Raw genomic sequence first — 10,102 nt, 5'->3', positions numbered from 1 at the left:
GCCTGGCTTGCTCTGGTCCATGGGGTCACGAAGAGTTGGACACGACTAAACGACTAAACAACAAGAAGGGTTGGAGGAGAGGCAGAAATAAGAGCTAATTTGTCCGTGGCTAGGGGGCGCGATCTGGACTGCCTGCCAGGGGCGCAAGATCACCTAGCTACGTCTAGACAATAATTTCAAAAAGAATGGGGGAAATGCAGAGAATACTTTACCAAAGAGTGCCCCCAAATATACACCTGGAGTTCTTTCGATTGATTTCTACAGGAGAGAGACTGCGGTTTTTAAAAGTCATAATTAGGAAAATTCGTAAAAATCACATACAAAAGAAACAGTATAGAAGAAGTAAATAAGGAGGCCATTTACAGGATAAAGGAAGTCTTTTGTTTTTATGTTATGCTTTCTTTGTATAAGGGGATAGGAGTTGAATTTAGATAATTAAATTGTCAGTGGTGGTGGGTTTGTATGTATGAGTTGTTGTGGACTCTGTTGTAAATAAAGTAAAAAATAATAATTAAAAAAAGATCACCTAGCTACGGCTCTGTGTACAGGGTGCCTTTGACATTTGAAAGAGCAGCAAAGTTGGCTCTTGGTTGGGCACAGTTCCAGATTAAAACCTGTGGAGGCCTCTAGGCAGTCAAAATATCGCTAGGCTCCTCGCAATGATCTCCTGATACATTTTTTATTTTACCAACCAACAATATTAATCAACCAATTTTATTACGCAAAACAAACGGTATTTATTTTGATCCCTTGCTGCCTGGCGCATAGGCTCTGCCCATTGGGCAATCCAGCTCTGGTTGGGAATGCTTCTGCGGAGATGAATCCCAGAATTCCCCCCCCCTTTCCCGCTCATTCCTTCCTTCAGACAGAAGCAGAAATGGTGTGTGGAACTGGACCAGGGGAAGAAGTGGCTCTCCTTGTCTTCTTAGCCCATATTTTTCTGTAATTTCTGCATCCCATGAATATGTCCTTCCTGAGATCCTAGCCAACCTCAACTAGTGATCTCAGTTACCATAATGAACCTTGGAATAAACTATATACATAAAGGTAAAGGGACCCCTGACCATTAGGTCCAGTCGTAACTGGGGTTGCGGCGCTCATCTCACGTTATTGGCAGAGGGAGCCGGCGTATAGCTTCCAGGTCATGTGGCCAGCATGACAAAGCAGCTTCTGGCAAACCAAAGCAGCACATGGAAATGCCGTTTACCTTCCCGCTGTAGGTATTTATCTACCTGGTCCACCTATTTATCTACTGGCACTTTCACGTGCTTTCGAAATGCTAGGTTGGCAGGAGCTGGGACCGAGCAACGGGAGCTCACCCCGTCGTGGGGATTCGAACCGCCGACCTTCTGATCGGCAAGCCCTAGGCTCTGTGGTTTAACCCACAGCGCCACCCGCACCCCAAACTATATACATATTATCATCTATATATAAATATTTCTGGAACTCCTCCAACCAGTCAGACTAACTGAGCTTGTTTCTTCCTTAGGCGAGAGGCCAGCCAGAACAAGGGGGGAAAGGCTCCAACTTCAGGTAAGTGGAAATGCCAATTGAGTGCCCTATATTATAGGGATGCTTCCTTCCCATGTCCCCCCTCCCTCATGCGCCAGGCTGGTGCTAGCATGGCTGGGAGCCAGGCGCTTGCTGATTCCTCCGTTTTCTTTCCAGGGAGGGAGCCTTTCCCCAAGGTTTACATCGTTCTGGCCAAATCCCTGGAGAGACGTGGCAACTCTCAGGTAATGGGACTGGGACAGAAGGAAGGGAGGGAGGGGTCCTTGTGAAACTTGGTTTGGGGGTCATAGGAACACTCTCCCCGCCTGTGGCTTCCAGGAAGTGCTTTTCATAAGCATTCCTCCCTCCAACCGGGTTGCCTTGCAATAACCCTCTCCACCACACAATTGTCTCACCCTCTTTGAAAGCCACCTCATCCAAGGTGCTCTTGTGGGGCGTCTGATTCCCCTGGGCTTCCTTATTCCCACAAGGAGGCGGCTCTTGCGAGATTGGCAGTGTGATCTTGTTCACAGACCTTACAAAGTCCCCCCTGGTCCACAATTGCATGTGTCCCTCATTCCTTGACGATGACAGAAAGCCTGGAACTTTGGCGCATCTAACTGGTGTCCATTTAGCTTTGTGTTCTTGGCCCAAAAATCTATCAGAAAGGGGGCAGAAAGCAGGCGGGTGTCCGGGAAAAGAGACTTTGTCAATCCCCCCCAGCCCTGAACCCCAGGTGTTTTGACCCTATGAGATTCTGGTTTGAGGTGCGATACCCAGAACACAATCCCCATGAAAGTGGCAGGCTTCCTGTTGGAGAGCATCCACCACACCAGACCTTCAAAGGCCTCTTCCACCACTTTCACAGTCCTGGCTTCCACCAAGGAATCCTGGGAGCTGTCCTTTGTCAAGGACCTGCCATTCCCGACAGCTCCCATTCCCATTCCCAGCACCCTGAACACACCACAGGATTGCCAGGATTCTCCAGGACGATGAAAGTGGAGAGAGAAGCCTTTCAATATTTGGTGTGACTAAGACAGCTGCAGCGCCGTCTTAAGCGCCCCCGGCGCCCGCCGGATCCCTCAGGCGCCCTCCCGCCCCGTTCCGGCGCCCTCCCACCCCGTTTCCCAGTGCGGTGGGCGCCGCGGACAGTGCGGGTGCAGCAGGCACTGCTGCGCGGCGGACCGCTCGGACAGCGGGTGGGCGCAGCTCGCAGCGCCCTCCTGGCGGGCCGGCGCATGGTGCCCTGCGCCACCCGGCCTGCACGTAGGGCCGGCTCTGGACAGCTGGATGGGCTTCTGAGTTGACCTTCTGTCCATAGTTTTTGGCCCGTCCGTCCCAGCCCCTTCTCCTAAGATGTCCTGCTTTCTCCACAGAGCCACGCCTCCAGGGATGAGGCTCCAGCTCCAGCTCCGGCTCCCGGGATGAAGGGCGAGAGACCACCCCGGCGGTTCCCGGCCCCTGACCCTCGCATGGCTTCCCCACTGCCCCATGGCTTCCCCACTGCAGGAAGAGGGTGGGCATTCCCCCTCCCACCTCGTAGCTGTAGCAGCAGCTGCATACCAGTTGTATGTCCAGCAGTTGTAGTTTCCCTTGCTGACCCCCCCCCCTTTTGGTCTGCCAAGAAGCTGCTAAACCGTGACAGAAAAAAGGGGGGACAGGTGAGAAGGCATCACCTCCTTTTAGTGCCAAGACCCAGGATAGTAGCAGTGCTTTTTCTTTCTTTCTTTTTTTTAAAAAATAAAAAACGGGGGTACTTTCATTTTGACTCAAGAAAACCACCATTTTATAGTTCAAATCGGGAAAAATAGAGTAAATGGACAAAAGTACAAAGATTCACAAAATGTTTAGGGGTATGCGTCCTCTTGCATACCCACAGAATAAAAGCACTGGGTAGCAGCATGTAATAAGAAGAGGGGTGGCCCTCTGAACAGGAGGGGGTTATATAACTCAGGGCCCTCAGGAAGGTCCCTGGTTTGGTCCCCAGCACCCTCTGTTAGCAGGGTTTTATGTAATCTTGGGCAAAAAAAATGAAAGGCACAAATGAAAATGAAAGGCACAAATACAGGATGGGTGACACCTGGCTTGAGAGCAGTACATGTGAAAAGGAACTAGGAGTCTTGGTAGACCACAAACTTGACATGAGTCAACAGTGTGATGCAGCAGCTAAAAAAGCCAATGCAATTCTGGGCTGCATCAATAGGAGTATAGCGTCTAGATCAAGGGAAGTAATAGTACCACAGTTCTGGGCACCACAGTTCAAGGAGGATACTGACGAGCTGGAACGTGTCCAGAAGAGGGCAACCAAAATGGTCAAAGGCTTGGAAACAATGCCTTATGAGGAACAGCTTAGGGAGCTGGGTATGTTTAGCCGGGAGAAGAGAAAGTTAAGGGGTGATATGATAGCCATGTTCAAATATATAAAAGGATGTCATATAGAGGAGGGTGAAAGGTTGTTTTCTGCTGCTCCAGACAAGCGGACACAGAGCAATGGATTCAAACTACAAGAAAGAAGATTCCACCTAAACATTAGGAAGAACTTCCTGACAGCAAGAGCTGTTCAACAGTGGAATTTGCTGCCAAGAAGTGTGGTGGAGTCTCCTTCTCTGGAGGTCTTTAAGCGGAGGCTTGACAGCCATATGTCAAGAATACTTTGATGGTGTTTCCTGCTTGGCAGGGGGTTGGACTGGATGGCCCTTGTGGTCTCTTCCAACTCTATGATTCTATGATAACCTATGCTCTCAAGTACCTAGCAGTGCACCTGCTGTGCAGGGAGGGACCTCCTGCTCTCAGTTTTCCTGCAGGGCTGGAACATGTGTATAATAGTAGCAACAGAGGCAGTGAATCATCATCACTTATCTAAAAAGATTTAAAAGGATATTTATAATCATAGTCTTCACCAGGGTCATAGTGTGTCGGGTGCCAGGAGGGCTGGGTGAACCAGGCACCCCCAGCGTGGCCCAATGCTCCTCTCTGCCCACCAAGGGTCGCATTGGCCAGCTGCGCTCCTTTCTGCATGGCTGTGCAGGCGGCTCAGCGTGTCCTGCTTTGCTTTGGTGGGGATCCCAGTGGCCTACAACTGACGCTGTGCTGCTGGTCTTCACCTATAGTTGTACCATCTAAAAGCTTTCTGAATTAGATCCATGATGCTTATATTCCAGTTTGATGCAGAGTTAGGCATATGTAAACCCATTGGTTTTATTTTTATTTTTGTTAAAAGTTTAGTTTCTGAGTGCCAGCTTTTAAGGTCAAATCAAAGGGGGGGCAGGTTGAGGAGGGTTGGGAGGCATGCGCCAATCGGGGTGGGGGGTGGCGGCGGCGGAGCCATGGGGCTTGGTGGCTGGTTGCGCCCCACCGGCCATCTGGCAGTGTGCAGGGAGGGGGGAGGCTGCCGGTGGGGGCGCCCCTGGGGGGCCGGCACCCTGTGTTTGAAATATGATTGGCCGGGGGGGGCGCCAGAAGGTGTTCTCGCCTAGGGCGCAAAAAACCCTAGCACCGGCCCTGGGTACGCCTCTGGCCACAAATAGGATTTGAGCCCAAGAGCCCTCTGCCCACCTGGGACTTCCTGCAACGGCTTTTTGAAGCACCGTCCCTGGTGTTTGGTCTGTGACAGACCATTCACATGTTAAGGGATTCTTCCATCGAAGCAGCACGTAGCATTGAGGTCTCCCCTGCTTCAAATATACCTTCTTTCTTGCAGGATCTCGCTTCTGCACCGCTGTGGCTGCTGCCAAAACCACCCCCCAAATAAAACAGGTAAGAGGAAGAAGGGGAAATTTCTACGGAGCGGGGAGAACACCCTACAAGTTGAGAGTCCGTGTTCATGCTGTGGAGGCATTTTTGTAAAAAGGCTTACGCTAATGTTAAGAACAATTAATTTCCCATTAATTCCCTGTTTTCCGTAAGGATTCAGGGACCATATAAGACCCCATGAGGTTCCCTGGTCGGAGATAAAATGACTGAGACCAATCAGATGTATTTCAAAGCAAAGCGGTGGTTACACCCGATCCTTTATTGCAAAATATAGAAGGCAGTTGCAACAGGGGTTATACTTTCTTACAGTTGCAACAGAATTTTATACTTTCTTACAGCATTGTGGAGCACGTCAGGGAAGGGGCGATTCTGGCGATTTACAGGTGAGTAGTTGTGAGAAGTGTTTTGGTAAAGTAAAGTTGTTATGACAGTTGTTAACACTTTGATGTTTACACGCAAGGTTCTTAATTGGTGTTGACAAAAGAGGGGAAGGTTGTGGGTGACTGTTATCGCTATTTCTCAGCCCATCCCGCCAGCCCTACTGATGTCTATTGATGTCTATTGTGATTTTATGATTACAGGCTTCTGGAGTTTGTTGATGTTCCCTGATGCCTTATATGGATCTGTCTGGATCTCTTTTTTAAATTATTGAAGATTTTATTAGACAAACAGATTCTTTCAATAGATGCAACACCAACAAAATAACATTCACTATGTTATAAAGATGATAAAGGATATAAATATAAAAAGATAAGAACGAAAAAGGACTGAAGAAAGAAAAAACAAAGAGAAAGAAGAATGAAAGTGTGATAAAGGCAAAGATATGTTATCTACTGTTTGAATCAGCAAAGAAAATAAACTTCCGACTGTACCCATTGTGCTAATCTATCTATCTATCTATCTATCTATCTATCTATCTATCTATATGTAGGCATTGCGCGCGCAGAGGTCACAGCCTTTCTCCATAACTGCTGAACCAAATTGCATCAATTTAGGACAAAGCGTACCTTGCCCATCAGTGAGGGATCTGGCATAATTCCCCCCCCCCCCAAAAGCACAGCTTTCATACCTTAAATAGTGGTTAAACGCACACACAAAAAGTGGTGCACAAATTAGACATCACCAGCAAAAGCTCTGAAGACTCCAGCAGCATCCAAAAGAAAGGCAGATTGCACGCTGTCACCAGCAAAAGCCAAATAATGACATCATCAACCAAGCAACTGAAACCACCAAGGGGGCCATTACCAGACCCTAAGGCCCCTGCCAGGCCGTCAGGCCCCCACTAGGCCCGGGGGGGGGTGAGGGCGAGCGCCTGGATCGCAGGCCGCAGCACGGCCTTTATTTTATGTAGGCCCCTGCCAGGCCCCCACTAGGCCCAGCAACACACTTGGGGGCACAGCAGGGGGTTTTTACTTTAAAATTTAGCGGGCGTTGTGTCACATGCAAGGCTTCAGCGGCCATTTTAAATAAGGGCAGTCGTGCCCCTTTTAACCTAGGCTTTATAATATGACTGATTGCAAGCCTCTGCGTCTTTAAAAAACAACAACCACCATGCAGTTTCTCTCCCCAGTTTGAGTCCTCGGATATTTGCAGTGGCCAATCCCCACCCCCCTGATTTACAATCTCCTACCTTCCCCTTGCCACTTCTTGGGTTTTTTACTTACTTATCTTACTTAAGGTAAAGGGACCCCTGACCATTAGGTCCAGTCGTGACCAACTCTGGGGTTGCGCGCTCATCTCGCATTATTGGCCAAGGGAGCCGGCGTACAGCTTCCAGGTCATGTGGCCAGCATGACAAAGCCACTTCTGGCAAACCAGAGCAGCACACGGAAACGCCGTTTACCTTCCCGCTGTAGCGGTACCTATTTATCTACTTGCACTTTGACGTGCTTTCAAACTGCTAGGTTGACAGTAGCTGGGACCAAGCAACGGGAGCTCACCCCGTGACAGGGATTCGAACCGCTGACCTTCTGATCAGCAAGCCCTAGGCTCAGTGGTTTAACCCACAGCGCCACCTGGGTTATCAAACCTTTATTAGGCATTTTACAAATAAAACCATAAAAGAGAAAATAACATATAAGAGCCTTGAAATATATATAATATACATATACATAGGCAGCAGTTGGCTACATATGCAGATTGTGTGTGTGTGTGTGTGTGTGTGTAGAATATGGGGTTTTCCCTGTTAACCAGCTCCTTGGAGGACTGCTACCCAAAACTCGGCCACCCCCGCCGTTACCCTTTGGTCAATGTCAGATAGGCAGAATCCCACACTTTCACCTTGCTGGGGTTCCAGACCACCCCAAAGAGGGGACAGCACATGTTGACGGAGCGTACTGTACAATGGGCAATGAAAGAGAATATGCTCTACAGTGTCCGGGACATTCATAGAACATCTGCAGAATCTCTTGTTTCAAGGAATGTTTTGATATCTTCCCCTGACAAATGCCGAGGGGAAAACATTCAGACGGGCCAGCATAAAAGCCCTACGTTGGGCTGGGATTATTAATTTAGTGACGTAATTGGCTCTGCTATCTAGGATATTTAAATCATAGAATATAGGGGAGCAAATTTTGTTTACAGCTGCCACAACATTTTGTCTCTCAACATCCTTTAGTCTAGTTAGGATATTATGGAAAATGTATTGCTCGCTAGAATTGTACAGGGGCTCCAGCTCAATGCCTAAAGATTCAATCTTTTTTTCAAGGTACTGATACCATCTTGATTTATAGGAGTCTTTGAGCAAATCAGCGAGCAGACTTGATGGGGAGCAGCGAAAATGGCAGCGCAACCAGAATTTTATTGAGGTGGTCCAAGCCCAATATTCCATTGTGTGTATGCCTATTTCTGCACACACTGTTTCATATCTGATTACAATTGGGAGTCCAAGAATACGTCTCAGAAAGCTGGAGTGAATCTTTTTAAAATCACTGTTATATGCTTGGACCCATAGCGGGATTCCATAGAATATCTGGGATAGCACTTTTGTTTGAAATATCTGGTTAGCCGCAGGAATAAATTGATTACCTTTCTGATAATAAAGGTGCTGATGAGGTGCACTTTGCCTGTTTTATGGCATTTGTATGATGATTTGCCCACCCTAAATTGCTCTGGGATAAAATTCCCTTGGTTTTTTTATGGAACCGAACAGCTCGGGCGCTTTGGAACTCGCCTTCTGTTGCTATGGGGCTGTGGGTCTTCACTATTTGATTCCCTCCCCCCGCCCCCGGTCGGGATTATTAAAGTAGTTCTTTGGGTTCTCTGGGTCACCAACTCCAAAATTAGAAAATCCAAATAACAACACACACACACACAAACACACACACACACACCCCAAAACACACAATAATGCCCAAATCATACAATACCCACCAAAATAAATGACAACCCCAAAAATAAAATTAAACAATAATAACTTCTGCTTCTCATGATCTTATTTCAAAAAATTATAATCTAAATATATAAAAATGTCCACGATGTGTGCGCAGGGGCCAATGTATGGAGATACAGGGGGGAGGGGACAACACTCCCCGGGGACAACAGAGGGAAGGGTATCCTACCGAAACACAGGGATGAGCCAGGGGGGGGGGGTTGGAGGGAGGAGGGCCGGGATACATCATGGATCGGGACAGGGTGGGGGGAATCACAGGGAATGAACCACAAACACACACACCAACCGCACCCTCTGGCCTGACCCACGGTGGCCTCATCCCAGCACACTTTGATCCCCCTGATCTTATCTTTCTTAATCCAGCTGCCTGGCAACCCAGCAGCCTGGCCCCTGTTTGCCAGCTGATGTCACAAAGTGCTGCTTTGCAAGCAAGCCTTATAATGCCCTGCAAGGGAGATGCTTGTCAGATGTCAGTGAGAGACTTGATAGACGAAGATGAATTGTGAAGGTAGGAGGCCCAGAGGAGATGAGTACAATAAAATTATTATTATTATTATTATGAGCATCACCCCTCACTGGTGCATGTGGCTTGGCTCCTTGGCTTGACTTGTTGACAGCTGAGATAGCTTGCCAGGTCCCTCCCTGCCTCTCAGCAATGCAGCTCTGTAGACTTAGCCCCTTTTCATGAGGCAGGATCCCTAAATGAAAGGTGTGTACACAGGCTTTGGTTTTAAGGGAAAGGCTTCTAGCGGGCTTCAGATTGCACGGGGCAGGAGCCTAGTGAGATTTATTTTGTACCATCGCTGCATGTGACCCTTGATCAAAAGGTCCCTGCCCCAAGGGGCTTACAATCTTTAGTATGACACAGGGAGGGAACAGAGCAAGGTTGAGGTCCAGGGTGGAGCCTGAGTCCTCCTGCGAGACATAAGCCAGGGGCTCTGAGATTAGACTTTGGGATTCCTGGACATTTCCCGGACATTTCCCTCTTCCTCTGTTTTTATTTTCCTTTCTGTCTCCTAGGTCCGAAGAGCCTATTGTGGCGCCAGAAGCCAAAAGAAACCTTGGCCGTTGTGGTAGGTTAATTCCATGGGGAATCCATTCCCCACATGTGCAGGGAGGTCGTGGCACCGACCTGAGTGAAACAGGGCTGGGTTGGGGGGCTGCAGGCCTGTCTCGCCCCAACCCCTCGCCCCCCTCCTTCCAAGCCAGGGGTGGGGCCGCCATGTGCCCAGGCAGGAGCAGTGGTGACGTGGGCATGGGCAGCCTGGCAGGGGTGCTTGTTCAGTCCCCTCCTTCCCTGGGTCAGCTGGCCAGACCCCCTCGCCAGAGCTCAGGCTGTCCCTACAGAAGTTTGTGGGCTGCCTGCACCCAGGGGCCCTATGTCTCCCCCGCAGGAGACACCGCCTGGCCATGGGCTGATGCTTGTCTGCTCTTTGCCACGCAGGAGAAGGAGGGACGTGTCTCGGG

Source organism: Zootoca vivipara, chromosome 9 (assembly GCF_963506605.1).
Source record: "Zootoca vivipara chromosome 9, rZooViv1.1, whole genome shotgun sequence".
Taxonomy (NCBI): Eukaryota; Metazoa; Chordata; class Lepidosauria; order Squamata; family Lacertidae; genus Zootoca; species Zootoca vivipara.
The sequence above is the reverse complement of the archived record's forward strand: the minus strand, read 5'-3'. Positions refer to the sequence as shown.